Below are 15,616 nucleotides of genomic sequence, written 5' to 3' on the forward strand. Positions count from 1 at the left end.
ACAATAGGAGTGTTTTGGCTACAGGGCCATCAAACTGAATAGCTGGCTATTCCAGTGTGTAAGGGAACAGCAGACATGGTTCACTGCTGTCTTCCAAGACAAGGGTTGGCTCTTTCATATTTGCATCCTGGCCATGCTGGCAACATTCCTACTCCTCTCTCTCTGCCTTTTATATTTATTCCTTAAATCTGCAGCAGGCAGCCAGGAGAAAACATTAGGCAGAAACGACAGTGGAGCGTGTGGCTGTATACATTTCCTTACTCTAATAACGTTTCTTTTTCAGTTTTGGAAGAAAGTGACTTTCTGGGACTCTTTAACCCTACATGGCAACTTCCCCCTCCCCAAACATACTGCAGGCTGGAGGAATATAGCCAGATATTCCCTCTGTGATGTACAGAAGATGCTTCCTGCTGCTTCTCCCACTTGCCACATTATCAGGAATGGTATGTTCTTCCTACATTTGCACCTTCAGTGAATGGCCCCAGAGGATTTAGCCTGCTGTCAATTGTCTCTTCATTTCCCGTGTCTCTGACAATGGTTCTCATGCCCTGCTGCCCCTATGCTATTGTATTTAGGTTCAGAGATTGTGTGTGTGGGGCGGCGGGGGCAGGATTGTTCTTGTTTTTGTTTTTAATGTGTGACTTAAATTAGTGAATGCAATGCAAAAGTAGGGAATATACATGCTAGCTGCTGAGAGGTCAATTAGTGAGACTATACTATATGATTATTCAGACTGCTTCTTGTTGTCTTTAAAAGCAGTGGACACCCACAAATGCTTTTTTAAATATTGCAATGAACTGTCATGTGACTGTGTGCCAATGCATTCTGCTGGATTGGTTTAGAGTTGTTCAGCTCTATGTCATAAACCCCATACACTCTTAACAGATGGTTAAGTTTGTCCTTTAGCTCAAGTAGTATTGGCCTGTGCTTTTGGAGAAGAAATATCATGATTTAATGTCCTCTGCCATCATGAAATCATAAATGGGTGTAGTACATTGTCATTGTCATTGAAGTCCCACGTGGTCACAGACTATCTACAGTACTGTTAAAAATACATTATTCTCCATTGTTTGTAATAGTTTCCTTGAAGTAAAATTACTTGCCCTACTCTGTTTAGCCCTGTGTAAAATGTTTTCCCTCCCCTATCCATGCAGAAGAAAGGTTGTGAGTTTTTTTGGCTTATTTCTTTTCTTCCAGCACTTGTCACATCCCTGATTTAAGTTAGGGAAAGAGGATGTCATAGGACAATTATTCCCTGAAATATTGCTTCTTCAGGCTGAATGGCTTTCTTGACCATGAGTAGGCTGCAGATTCTGCCTCTGAAAACCATGCTGCACTCTTCCTCCCATACTTAAGAGGCATCTACCTCACTTTTAAAATCCATCCACTGAGAGGTTTATATGAAGATGCACATTATGATTTCAGCAAAGTTTAATGATATTTGAAATACAGCTGTACCAACATCAGGACACTGCTCTGTGATTTTTATGCTCGGGATTTTTGGGAAATCTCTCTAAAGAGCACTACATGCAATATTCATAGCCTTCTTCCTCATCTTCATCTTAAACATCAACCAGAATAGTAGGATTATAGAAATGGAGAAAGAGAAGATCTGTTTAGTTAATTACTCTTTCCTCTGCAGATGGAGCCTTGCTCCTGCTTTTCCATTGTGCCATGTCTTGGAAAAGAAAGTATCAGGAATGAGAACTTGCAGCTGCCCCTGCTCAGTCTCCTGGCAGTGTGTGAGCATATCTGAGCCACGGTCGGGCTGCCTGGTTGACTAGTCCACATGATTGGCTGAGGAAGTCAGCAAACCTACCCTTAAGCCCAACAGCAATAACTGATCTCTGTCTGCCCCATGCACCTGCCCGCAGCTGTGATCTCTCCTGTGCCTCCCCTACTCCTGGTCTTGATCCAAACCCCAATTCTGTCCTGCCCTGCTTTCCTTCTGGTTCCTGAATCTGGTACTGGTCACTGGCTTCAGATCCTGACTCCTGGCTCCTGCTCCAACCACTAGGCATGACTGCTCTTGTCCCAATTCATGAGAAAGGAAGGATAATCCAGTGGTTATGGTGATATCTTAGGACTTTGGAGACTTGGGTTGAGTTCCCCGCTCTGCCACAGACTTCTTGTGTGACCCTGGGCAAATCACTCAGCCTTTCAGTGCCTCAGTTCCCATCTGTAAAATGGGAATAACAGCACTGGCATATCTCACAGGGGCATTGTAGGACAAAGACATTAAAGATTATGAAGTGTTCAGATTCTATGGTAATGGGTGCCATATGAGTACCATAGATATCTAGCCTTCTGGCATTGCAAAAATATGTAAGAACACTGAGCTGCAAATACAAGGCTGTGTCAGAATGTCACGTCACAATTATTTAGTGTGTTATTTTGACTCTATCCAAAGAGTTCGCTAGCACTTCAATGTTGAATCCACTGGAGTAGAATCTATAGCTAAAAAAATTGGGGAGGGAGAGGGTTTTTTTTTTTTTTAAAAAAAACCTTTTGAAACTGTTTTTCAGGGGAAAATTTGATATTTGACTACACGGTTCTTTTCATGTACTGTGTCTGCTTTCTTCAGAAGTGGGTGTGTATAAAAAACAAATACCCCAAAACCAAACTATTTTTAGCTGAAAACCAAAGTATTTTGCTTTGGAAATGCTGCTGCAGTGTTTCACGGAAGGGATAGTTCAGGTGCCCTATGTCCCCATTCTCCTCTATGGGCCAGTCTCCCTGTCTGGACTACATCTCCCATGATACTTGATGTAGTCCAAACAGGGAGTTTTCCCCATGGGGGAGAATGGGAATATGAGACACCTGAATTACAAATTCCATGAAAGGTTTCAGAGTAGCAGGCCTGTTAGTCTGTATTCGCAAGAAGAAAAGTACTTGTGGCACCTTAGAGACTAACAAATTTATTTGAGCATAAGCTTTCGTGAGCTACAGCTCACTTCAGGCATCACAGAAGCATTTCCAAAGCAAAATACTCTGGGTTGTGGCTGAAATATTTCAATATTCAAATTTTGCTGGAATATGTGAATTTTCAGGAGGAAAACTTAAACAAAAATTATTTTTTGTTATTATTGTTAAAACTTCCTGGTGAAAAATAGCCCGACCAGCTCTATTACAAATGCAGGGTCCAGTACTCCCGTGCTTTAAACTTGTATAATCATTTACACCTATGCAAAGGGAGTGTCAAAGTTCACTGGATCAGAAAGGTAGCATTTTATGCTGGTGTGTTACTCGTTGTGCACATATGTAAGTGATGATAAGGCCATGAAGAGTTAGGCCTAAGGGTCTAATATTAACTGAAAAACTGAAAGTGAGGCACACATAAAATACCCATTTTAGGCATGAAGAGTGTGTGTGATGGGGCAGACAGGCCCCAAACTGACAAGTGGTGGGGAGGGAAGTTGAAAGGAGAAGCCTTAGTTCAATTCAGGGCTGACCATGAAGGAGAGAGCAGAGCTCTACCTCGCCCTTGGTGAGAGAAGGCTGGTTATAGCCAAAGTCTGAAACAGCTTGCTTCTTGGACAACCCTGCAAGTGGATGGGCCCAGGGAGCCTGACCAAATGTCTGGCTGCATGAAGTCAAGCCCTGAGTAGAAGCAGCATCCTTCTGAAGACTCATTAGTTGACCCTGATTTGAGCTGGTAGTTTTTTATACTTTATATTTATACTTTAATACTCCAAATCGATTATATTCTGATCGATAAGCAGTGCATCGTACAAGACATCTCAGTAGTGCCATCATTCAACACCGGTAGTGACCATCGTTTGCTCAGAGTGAGGCTCAACTTCAACCTAAAGGTGGAGAAAAAAGCACTACAGATGGCAAAGCAGAAACAGCAGCCAAAAATATTCGACGAGGCAATCCTGAAAGTGAACATTTCCAAGGAAGTCTGGAATCTCATAGATAACAGTGACAAGGACTATAAAAACTTTGCTGATAAGTTGAGGCAATGTGTGAAATTTGCTGAGAAAGAAAGACTGAAAAGAGCGAAGGAAAGAATCTTGGAGGAAACGAGGAACTAGAGAAGTGGAGAAATATGAAGTGAAATGATGGCAATAAGCTCGAGTACTCTGTCCTCTGCGAGCTGATAAGAAGACTAAAGGAGAACTTCGAGAAGTACTGAAATGAAAGGCTCTTAAAGACATCTGAAGATCTCAGAAGCCTCAAAAAATTCAAACATGAACTGAAGCTGTACAGGTTGACAATAACAGCACTGAAGAACAAGGATGGAAAAGCAGTAATTGACAGAACAGGGATGGAAGCGGTCTGCAAAGATTTCTACACTGAACTGTTAACATCGCAGATAAATGTCTCACTATCAACACTTCAACAGACCAATGAAGTGGTCTCCTGACGAGTACTCCTGGTCCTCGTCAGTGATGGTCAACATGCAATTTACCAAATGAAGGAAGGAAAAGCTCCAGGAAAAGATGGACTGGAAACTGAAATGATAATAGCTGGAGGCCATGACCTCTGGAAAACCCTTGCTCAGAGGTTTAGTCATAACTTGGAAATGCAGAAGGTACCATCCAGCTGGAAGGAGTCCAACATCATTTTTCTGTACAAGATGGGCAATCGTGACGACCTAAAGATCTATTGTTCAATATGCCTGCTCTCACATGTTTACAAGCTACTTACCAAAATAATAACAAACCAACACTCTCAGAGTCTGGATGAACAGCAGCCCAGAGAGCAGGCAGGTTTTCAAAGGAATTTCAGTACATTTGACCATATCTTCACTATAAATCAGCTATTGGAGTACTTAAGGGAATACAAATTCCCTTTATGCATTGCCTTCGTCCACTGTGAAAAAGCATTCAATAGTGTAGAGATCAATGCAATGCTGAAAGCTCTTGTGGAGCAGGGTATTGGCACAAACTCTGACTGCATTACGGATATAACTCTGTTCAACTCTCCCCTTAGCATATCCAAGTAATAAAAAGTAAGAAGCAAGGAGATACGGTTTCACCAAAACTCTTCATAGCCTGCCTCGAAATTGTAACGAGGTGGATGAACTGGAAGGGTGGCATCAACATCGACGGAGAGCAGTTAAACCACCTCAGATTCATGGATGATATCATGTTGATGGCTGAAAACACTATCACACTACAGAAAATGCTGTGAGAAGTTAACACAAAAAGCAGCCACATTGGACTGAATTAACCTCTCTAAAATGAAATTGATGCAGTCTGATGCTTTGCCAATAGCCCAAATAATAGTCAAGGGAGAACAAATAGAAGAAGATGAATACATCTGTTTGGGCCAACAAATTAACATGCGCCATTATAAGGAAGGCAAGCTCTTATGAAGAAAGCAAGCTGGCTGGCACATGCTCAGGTCTATCAAGGATGTCCTCCAACGAAGAATCAACAAGGCAATATGTGCAATCTCTTCAACTCAACTGTACTGCTGGCAATAGGGAAGAAAGAGACCCAGGGAACTACAGAGCAGTCAGCCTCACCTCAGTCTCCAGAAAAATCATGGAGCAGGTCCTCAAGGAATCCATTTTAAAGCACTTGGAGGAGAGGAAGGTGATCAGGAACAGTCAACATGGATTCACCAAGGGCAACTCATGCCTCACCAACCTGATTGCCTTCTATGATGAGATAACTGGCTCTCTGGACATGAGGAAAGTGGTGGATGTGATATACCTTGAGTTTAGCAAAGCTTTTGTTACAGTCTCCCACAGTATTCTTGCCAGCAAGTTAAAGAAGTATGGATTGGATGAATGGACTATAAGGTGGATAGAAAGCTGGCTAGATTGTCGGGCTGAACAGGTAGTGATCAATGGACTCAATGTCTAGTTGGCAGCCAGTATCAAGCGGAGTGCCCCAGGGGTCTGTCCTGGGGCCGGTTTTGTTCAACATCTTAATTAATGATCTGGGTGACACTAAGCTGGGGGGAAGAGGTAGATAAGCTGGAGGGTAGGGATAGGGTCCAGAGTGACCTAGCCAAATTGGACAATTGGGCCAAAAGAAATCTGATGAGGTTCAACAAAGACAAGTGCAGAGTCCTGCACTTAGGATGGAAGAATCCCATGCATTGCTACAGGCTGGGGACTGACTCGCTAAGCAGCAGTTCTGCAGAAAAGGACCTGGGGATTACAGTGGACAAGAAGCTGGATATGAGTCAACAGTGTACCCTTGTTTCCAAGAAGGCTAATGGCATATTGGACTGCATTAGCAGGAGCATTGCCAGCAGATAGAGGGAAGTGATTATTCCCCTGTATTCGTCACTGGTGAGGCCACATCTGGAGTATAGCGTCCAGTTTTGGGTTCCCTGCTACAGAAAGGATGTGGACAAATTGGAGAGAGTCCACCAGAGGGCAAGAAAAATTATTAGGAGGCTGGGGCACATGACTTATGAGGACAGGCTGAGGGAACTGGGCTTGTTTAGTCAGCAGAAGAAAAGAGTGAGGGGGGATTTGATAGCAGCCTTCAACTACCTGAAGGGGGTTCCAAGGAGGATGGAGCTAGGCTGTTCTCAGTGGTGGCAGATGACCAAACAAGGAGCAATGGTCTCAAGTTGCAGTGGGGGAGGTCTAGGTTGGATATTAGGAAACACTGTTTCACTAGGAGGGTGGTGAAGCACTGGAATGGGTTCCCTAGAGAGGTGGTGGAATCTCCATCCTTGGAGGTTTTTAAGGCCTGGCTAGACAAAGCCCTGGCTGGGATGATTTAGTTGGGGTTGGTCCTGGTCTGAGCAGGGGTTGAACTAGATGACCTCCTGAGGTCTTTTCCAACCCCAATCTTCTATAATTCTATGATCCTTCTTGGACTATTTTTTCTCTTTTACTTTCTGTTGCTCACTTTTGCTTCTCCATGTCTTTCTCTCTCCTAGTTGGTTCTTTGTCCATTTTTTTCTGGCTGAGTACTCCTCCAAATTTACCTTTCATTCCTCTGTGTATCAGGCAGAGTGACTTTCCTGTCCATTGCCTCAGAAATATCAAGGGATCAGCTAGCTGCAATAATATTTCATTAAAATATGGTGACAATAATTGTCCTCACAGGGCCAATATTTTTGCTAATTGACAACCCGTGGAACTCTTTGCAAAAAGATGTTGTGAAGTCCAAGACTATAAAAGGGTTAAAAAAAGAAATACATAAATTCATGGAGGATAGGTCTCTCAATCGCTATTAGCCAGGATGGCTAAACAATAAACAGCAGTGATGGGACACAGAAGATCTGTAGACAGAACATACACAAATACCAGAGCTGGCAGCTAAATTGCAAACAAATGGCATCAAGATTAGAACTCATGATTTTCTGTTCTGAAAACACAGGCTTCTGCTCCATTAACACCGTCTTCTATAGGTGTTAGTAATATTCAGCAATTATCCTCTTTATTTCACACTAAAGTGGTAGGTGTACAGTCGTAGCAACTAGAAATTAAAAACAACCTATAGTGATCCATCCCTCCAGTAAATGCAAAGTTGTTCTCTACACTATATTGACCAGTGCTTTGTCCAGTTCAGGTTTATATTACTTTAATGGAAGGTTTTCCTTTATATGACTGCCCTACAACCTAACCCATCTCCCAGTTAGATTGTTTGGTTTTGTTTTTTCTGGTATTCACATTAAATTAGAACTGGCTGAAATGTTTTATTTGAAACTTTTCCTGAGGAAAAATAATTGTATTTCGAAACTGGAAATTTTCACAAAAATCTTCCTTTAAAAAAAAATTCCTGATTTTCCATAAAACTGGAATTTTAAAACTTTTTAAAATAAAATTTTTGAAAATTGCTTTTTGTTTATCCCCATTTTCCTTTTCCCCATTCTGATCTGTCCCCCGTCCTGATTTTACCACTGAACACAACAGAATGATTTAGTCAATAATACTTAGACCTGCCATGAATGCAGAGTCTGGACTAGATGACCTTTGGAAAAAGGTGGAGAAAAAACTCCACACTGGATATAATTCATTCTAGTGCATTCTGGAGGGAAAAGGGGGGAAGGATTTTTTTTGGGGAAAAAAAGCTTAATGTTTCTTTAAAAAAACAAAAATTCATTCCAATGCAGAATAAAACTAACTTTGAAGTATTTTGCAAAACTGCTTTTCCTTTTTTTGACAAGCTCTAAATTATCCTGTGATTAATTTAATCCCATTTATCTCAAATGGCAAATGCTTGTGATGTAATGACTGAAAAGACAGGGATCTAACCCTACCTTCCTGCATGAGTGTGATTTATCTAATAATTGTGTGTCTGCAACAACTGTATTTTTTACATCATTATTCATAGTTTGGATTAAAGTCATCAGTTTCTCTCTTTTGGGACGTTAGTTATGTCCTCTGAGCAGGACTGACTCCATTACGTAGGGGGTGCTGTTATATACACATGTAATAACACAACCTGTCTTCCATGGGCTCCATCTGTTCACAGAGAATGTTCTGATTCTACCCTGGCTGCATAGCTCTTTCCCAACTAAAACATCTCATAAATAAACCAGTGTTAATTTCTCAGCTTTTCCGTTTTGAATCAAGTTTTCAGGCTCTGTAATAACCTCAGTATGAGTTTTCAGAGATGGAGCTTAAATTAATTTGATCTTATTAAGCAGCATAGCAGGCCAGATCTTTGGCTGGTCTAAACTGAAATAGCTCCATTGAAGTCAACCACTTACACCAGCTGAGAATGACCTGGACCTCTGCTTTTAAGCCCCCACTGGCCTCTGGGAGCCACATAAAATGTGGCCTTTGATTACATGTATATATGTGCCACTGTGAAAATTCAAAACAGATGGGGAAAAGGTCAGGGATTCTTCGTTGCTAGGTGTGTTTCTATGACAACTGCAATGTGTATGTTATCAGTGAGCAATCATTTGTTCCAGCAGCAGGATCGTTAAAGGGGCAGTCTCTCTCCAAGAACTATGGAAGCACTTGTTTATAGGTTATTTGTTTATTTACTTATTTTAAAATTAAGGTTTGGCAGGTAGCAATCCCTCTCTCTCAAAAATAACATATAAGCATCAATGTTCCATTATCAATCAGAGTGTTAAAACAGTACTGAGCACCAGTGGGCCTATATTGAATGGGGAGTATGTGAGAGGATGCAATGGGAGAGGCAATGTGTTCAGTTTATTGGAGGAGAGGACTGGAGATTTTGGCCCTGCTCCCGCTATGAACTTGGTGTGGGTTGACCCCTGAGCTCATGCAGATCCTCAATGAAATCAGTTGGTCTCTGAGCAAGGGGTCTGCTTGTGTGGAACCCATTGAAGGACCGGGGCCTTTGTGTAGGGCTGGGAATAGAGCCAATCTTGGCCAAGTCAATTAACCTCCCGTTGCCCCTCTTCGGCTATCTCTGAAATGGGGATAACAATGCTTACAGGCATGTATAAAATATTCTTGATATCCTCATTTGAAAGATGCTGTAAGTGCAAAGTAAAATTACTATAGCAAATTACCTTTCTCTTCACACGCTGACATAATGGGGCAGATAATCATACTGATGTGAGTTGTTATAGCCCATTTGATTTTATCGGAGTTATGACAATTTACACCCACTGAATATCTACACACAAGGTATACAAAGCCCAGTGCAAAGACCTTGGCTTTTACAGGAGTGCATTTGCTCAAGCTTTCCATTTACCCATTTAACTTTTAAAAAAACATTTTTAATGGGAAAAGGAAACTGGGAAGGAAGAAATACAGACTGTCTATACATTGCCAACTGCTTTAATGGCAAAGCATCTGTGTATAGCGAAACACATCTGATTAATACTTCAGATCTATCGAGTGTATATAGAAAAGGTGATCGCATCTCACCTATGTGATCTAGCTCATCATTCAGAGGAATTTCTTTTTGTATGGGTGCCAATTGGCCTTCCCTTGCAGGGCGCTTTTTGCCAACATGAAAATGCCTTGCTGACTTTCCATATGATCTCTTGTTGACATCTAGCTCTTTCCACTGGCTGTTGCTCTTGAAAGGAATTTGTCTCCACGTGCACTGATGTAATTGAAAAAGGCAGGCTTCTATTTTTTTGATAAAAAGCCAGTCCCCAGAGAAGGATGTGTATGCTGGGACTCACTTAACCTCTGTGAATTGATATCTTCCCTTTGAAATTTGTTGGAAATTAAAATGTTGTGGCACAAAGTGACCGGCCCTTTAGAAGGGAATGGGCTCCAATGCACCTGTGACTGACTCCCTGCTGCCCAGCTGAGCTTAAGGGACAGCACCTGAGCCTTCAAAACGGGGAACCAGGAGAGGAAGCTGTGATAGAGTGAAGCTGCAGGAGCCTTTTAACTCTCTGTAGCATCACCATACTGCAACTTCCACTCCGGGTTCCTGCTGCTGATTCTTCCTTTATAAAGCCCAGGTGCCTTCCCTTAAGCCTAGTTAGACAGCAGGTAATTAGTCCAGGTGCACTGGACCCCACTCCTTCATAAAGGGCCAGTCATTCTGTGACAGCCTTCCAGTATCGGTAGTTTTAGCAAGTTTGCTTTAGACAACCTACTGTTTGACAACCATTACTCCTAACCAGCAAAATTTAAGGGTGACAGATGTAAAGCACTGTGCGTTAAGGAGCAGCAAGAAACACAGAACTACAGTCATCCCAGAAATGTCTGCTCAGTGAGTTGTAGACTCCTTGCAACAGCAGACCGAGCGGTTATTGTGCTGGAATTGTTTTGTCTGGACCAGCAGCAGTGGGCTAGTTTTGCTTAGTGGCAAAGTAGAAATCATGATAAAGCTAGACCTCAGTGTGAGAGTGTAGAGAGCCAAACGATGGTGTGAAGTTGACGAACAACATGCTTGTTTATCCTTTGATTTGAAAAAAAATCTGCCCCTTGTGCATGGATTTTTCTGAAGCTTTTTTGTTGTTGTTGTTGTTTTGACAGGAGCAAAAGCAGACAACTCCAACAGTCCTGAATGCTAGAATGCTTTCATTCTACTTTAACATTATGTGCCACTACACGGATAATAAAGGGCTAAGCTATTCAGGTCTGTTTTCCTTCCTTGAGGACTATGGCTTGTTAGGATTTATTAATAAGCTCAGGGCTATATGCAAGGAGCAAAGCTGACAGCCCTGGAGACTAAAATCTCTTCTCCACAGAATGGATGCTTCATGAGTAGCAGTTGTGATTGTTTCTTTGTGCTCCCCCACCTATATGCCTTGTGGGGAACACCTCATAAGGGAAGTGCTGTTTCCATAGCCCGTTCTGCTGAGACTACCAACAGGTTGCCGCTTAGAGCCTGGTGTGTCCGTGGTTGTAGGAATACGGGCACATGTCCATGCATGAAGAGCTAGATTGAGAGACCAAACTAATTTCACAGGCGGCAACAATTGGTAACAAGATGGTAACATTTTTCAGTCACTAACAACCTTTATTGGATTTGAAGGAGCAACCCATATGTGAAAGGTTCTATACCCTCTGACCCATGAAGCTCAGCAGGGCCCCTCTTCAGGAAACTAATTTATGTACATGTTTACGTCTCGTTGACTTCAATGGGAAATAAGCGTGTGCTTAAGTGGTTTCCCAAATAATGATATTTTCTTGAATAGACCCTAAGTTTCCACTTGAGAAATCACATATTGATTTCAGCTGTTGCTTTTTGGAAATGACTTCTATAGTTAGAAGGGCTGAAATTTTTCATCATTATAGTGATTGTATTAATTTTGGTGGAATAAATGAGCCCCAAGAGTCAAAAGTGACTTTATCACTACAGACTATTACAACGTTGTACCTGATTTGGAGTTTGGGAATAGAGAGACCTCAGCCTGCTGAGTGCTATGGCAAATACACCAGTTTTTGACCTTTTATTAAAGATACATAAAAGAAGGAAAAACAGTTAAAGCATTTGAAATATGAAGTATTAGGAAAAGCTATAATTTTAACAATATCTGTTATTCCCTTTCCTTTTAGCTGTAGAGAAGTTTATAAGGAGACCCCACCCCTGTTCTGATAGTCTTTTAGATAGTATCAAATATGGTAGTAACTGTCCTTTTTGGGGGGAAAGAGAAAAAGTTAGCAGAGATCATAGAACCATGGGCTAGAAGGGTCCGCAAAAGGGTTATCTAGTCTAACCCCCTGCCAAGATGCCGGATTTGTTGTGTCTAAATAAAGTCTAGATAAGATTTAGTCCTGCCATGAGTGCCGGGGACTGGACTAGATGACCTCTCGAGGTCCCTTCCAGCCCTATGATTCTATGATGCTAAACCATGCAAGACATGATTATCCAGCTTCCTTCTGAAAAGCTCCGGCGAAGGATCTTCCACAATCTCTCTAGGCAGTTTGTTCCATTATCCTCCTGTTCTTACAGTTAGGAAGTTTTTCCTGAGATTTAATCTAAATTTGCTATGCTGTAGTTTGGATCCATTGTCCCTTGCCCTGCCCATTGTGGCAAGAAAGAACAACTTTTCTCCATGTTTTTTATGGCAACCTTCCAAGTATTTGAAGACTGCTATCATGTCCCCCTTTAATCACCTCTTTTCCAAACTGAGCATACCCATTTCCTTCAGCCTTTGCTCATATGGCTGGCATTCCATCGCTTTCATCATCTTTGTTCCTCACCCCTGTATCCTTTTTCATTTTTCTACATTCTTCCGATACATTGGTGACCAAAATTGGTCACAGTACTCCAGCCAAGGCCTAACCAGTGCTGAATAGAGCTGTACTATCACCTCTGGTGATTTGCATGCTATGACTCTGTTAATGCAACCGATAATTATATTTCCTTTTTTTGCAACAGCATCACGCTGTTGACTCACGTTGAGGCTGTGATCCATCACAACTCCCAGACCCTTCTCAGCAGTGCTGCTGCCACCTCAATTATCTCTCATTGTGTATTTGTGCATTTGGGTTTTCTTCACGAAGTTTAGCACCTTCCATTTGTCTTTGTTGAATTTCATTTTGTTCTCTATTGCTCAATTCTCCAATTTATCAAGATCCTTTTGCCTTTTAGCTGTATCCTCCAAAGTGTTTGCAGCTCCTGTAGCTTTGTGTCATCTGCAAATTTGATCAGTATACTCTCTATTCCTACATCCAGGTCATTAATAAACATGTTAAATTACACAGAACCCAGAGGAGATCCATATGGAACCCCACTTGAGACCTCCTTCCAATCTAACATCATTTCATTAACTGTTACATGTTGTTTGCAGTTGTTTCACCAATTATATATCCGCTTAATGGGAGTTCCACCGAGTCCATGTTTCTCCAGCTTACTTAGAATCATAGAATATTAGGTTTGGAAGAGACCTCAGGAGGTCATCTAGTCCAATCCCCTGCTCAAAGCAGGACCAACACCAACTAAATCATCCCAGCCAAGGCTTTGTCAAGCCGGGCCTTAAAAACCTGTAAGGATGGAGATTCCACCACCTCCCTAGGTAACCCATTCCAGTGTTTCACTACCCTCCTAGTGAAATAGTTTTTCCTAATATCCAACCTAGACCCCAACCCTCCACCCCACACTGCAACTTAAGACCGTTGCTTCTTGTTTTGTCATCTGCCACCACTGAGAACAGCCTAGCTCCATCCTCTTTGGAACCCCCCTTCAGGTAGTTGAAGGCTTCTATCAAATCCCGCCTCACTCTTCTCTTCTGCAGACTAAATAGTCCTGGCTTTGGTATGGGGCCATATCCCCAGGGCTTCCTCCCTGGAGACCCGGTCTTTGCCTGCTCTGGTCCTTTCTGGGTTCCAGCTCTCCAGTTGGGCCACTAAACTGTCCAATCTCCTTCCGGGGGTGTTTGACAGTTCAATATTCAACTCCTTCTCTAGGCCTTCTGAACTCCCTTCCTCATGGCTTAAGCCACTTTTCGCACAACATAGCTACACTGCTAGCGGGGGCTGGAGTAATTAAGTTGACAGGAGACCTCTCTCCTATCGGCTTACATCATCCGCACTAGCGGCACTACTGAGCTAGACTAAAGCATATCTTCCAGAAAGGCATCCGATTTTGATCTGAAAACTTCAAAAGGTGGAGAATCCATCCACCAACTTCCCTGGGTTAATCACCCTCACTATGTTAAAATTTGTGCCATATTTCTAATATGAAGTTTTTTGGCTTTAACTTTCAGACTTTGGTTCTTCTAATGTCTTTTCCCACTAGATTAAACAGCTCTTTAGTTATGTGGCATTTTCTCCCTGTGAAGATAGTTATACTTCATAATCAAGTCACCTTTTGATCCTGGGTCAAAATAATATTTTTAACAGTTTTTTTTAATCCTAAAAATGTCCCTTTAACAAAAGGTTACAACAAACATTAAAAAAGATTCTTCCAAAATGCTTAAATAATTTTAACTAGCCAATGCTTGTGTCAAGGTTCCTTCCCCACTCTGAACTCTAGGGTACAGATGTGGGGACCTGCATGAAAACCTCCTAAGCTTACTTTTACCAGCTTAGGTTAAAACTTCCCCAAGGTACAGACTGTTTTATCGTTTGCCCTTGTACTTTATCGCTGCCACCACCAAAGGTCTAACCGGTATGTTACTGGGAAAGAGTCCATTTGGAAACCTCTTTCCCCCCAAAATCCTCCCCAAACCCTACACCCCCTTTCCTGGGGAAGGCTTGATAAAAATTCTCACCAATTTGCATAGGTGAACACAGACCTAAACCCTTGGATCTTAAGAACAATGAAAAAGCAATCAGATTCTTAAAAGAAGAATTTTAATAGAAGAAAAAGTAAAAAGAATCACCTCTGAAAAATCAGGATGGTAAATACCTTACAGGGTAATTAGATTCAAAACACAGAATCATAGTTTTCTAGACAAAACCTTAAGTTACAAAAAGACACAAAAACAGGAATCTACATTCCATTCAGCACAGCTTATTTTCTCAGCCATTTAAAGAAATCATAATCTAACGCATGTCTAGCTAGATTACTTACTAAGTTCTAAGACTCCATTCCTGTTCTGTCCCTGGCAAAAGCATCACACAGACAGAGAGAGAGCCTTTGTTTCTCCCTCCTCCCAGCTTCTGAAAGTATCTTGTCTCCTCACTGGTCATTTTGGCCAGGTGCCAGGGAGGTTATCCTAGCTTCTTAACCCTTTACAGGTGAAAGGGTTTTTCCTCTGGCCAGGAAGGATTTTAAAGGTGTTTACCCTTCCCTTTATATTTATAGCTTGGATGGAGCAATTTTATATATTTTATGCAGGAGAATATTGCAAATAGATCTGGTTTAAAATGGAGATGGAAATGGTGATATTTTCAGGCATTTCCCTCTTATTTGACAAAAATATAATTTTTGGGGAAAAAATCATACCCCTTTAGAATTTTGACAAGTTCTGATTTCAAGAAGTGGAATGTCTCCTCTGAACTCAAAAGTCTCAGATTGAATGGGGAAAATATTTTGATTTCTCTTCAACTAGTTTAATATTATTGTAATTGGAGCTGGTTAAAAATTTTGCATCTAAGGTTTTTCAGTGAAAAATGTCATTTTTTGCCCCCTTCCCCTTCAATTTTGCTCCTCTTCCTCTCCTCCCCTCTGTCTTTTAGACAGAAAAAAAAGTAGAGAGAAGGTTTAACAACCCCCCCCCCATGTTAATTTTGATTCTATTTGAGAGTGTAGTGGTCCCTCACTCTCATGTGGTGAGGGAGGACACTCTGCCTCACAACAGGCAGCCAGTCTTTAGGGGAGCTCTGGTCCTCTGTGTGGGGCAGAGCACAGTC

At 41.7% G+C, this 15,616-nt stretch overlaps 1 long non-coding RNA gene across 1 annotated transcript in view; it reads left to right on the plus strand.

The window, feature by feature from the left end:
• The first annotated feature begins 231 nt into the window (after nt 1-231).
• The window catches only part of LOC142071985 (uncharacterized), an 84,758-nt gene continuing 69,373 nt past the window's right edge, over nt 232-15,616 (plus strand). The window contains exon 1 of the long non-coding RNA XR_012668268.1: nt 232-443. This is a non-coding gene — a long non-coding RNA (uncharacterized LOC142071985). The remainder of the gene's footprint in view (nt 444-15,616) is intronic.

Source organism: Caretta caretta, chromosome 5 (assembly GCF_965140235.1).
Source record: "Caretta caretta isolate rCarCar2 chromosome 5, rCarCar1.hap1, whole genome shotgun sequence".
NCBI classification, from domain to species: Eukaryota; Metazoa; Chordata; order Testudines; family Cheloniidae; genus Caretta; species Caretta caretta.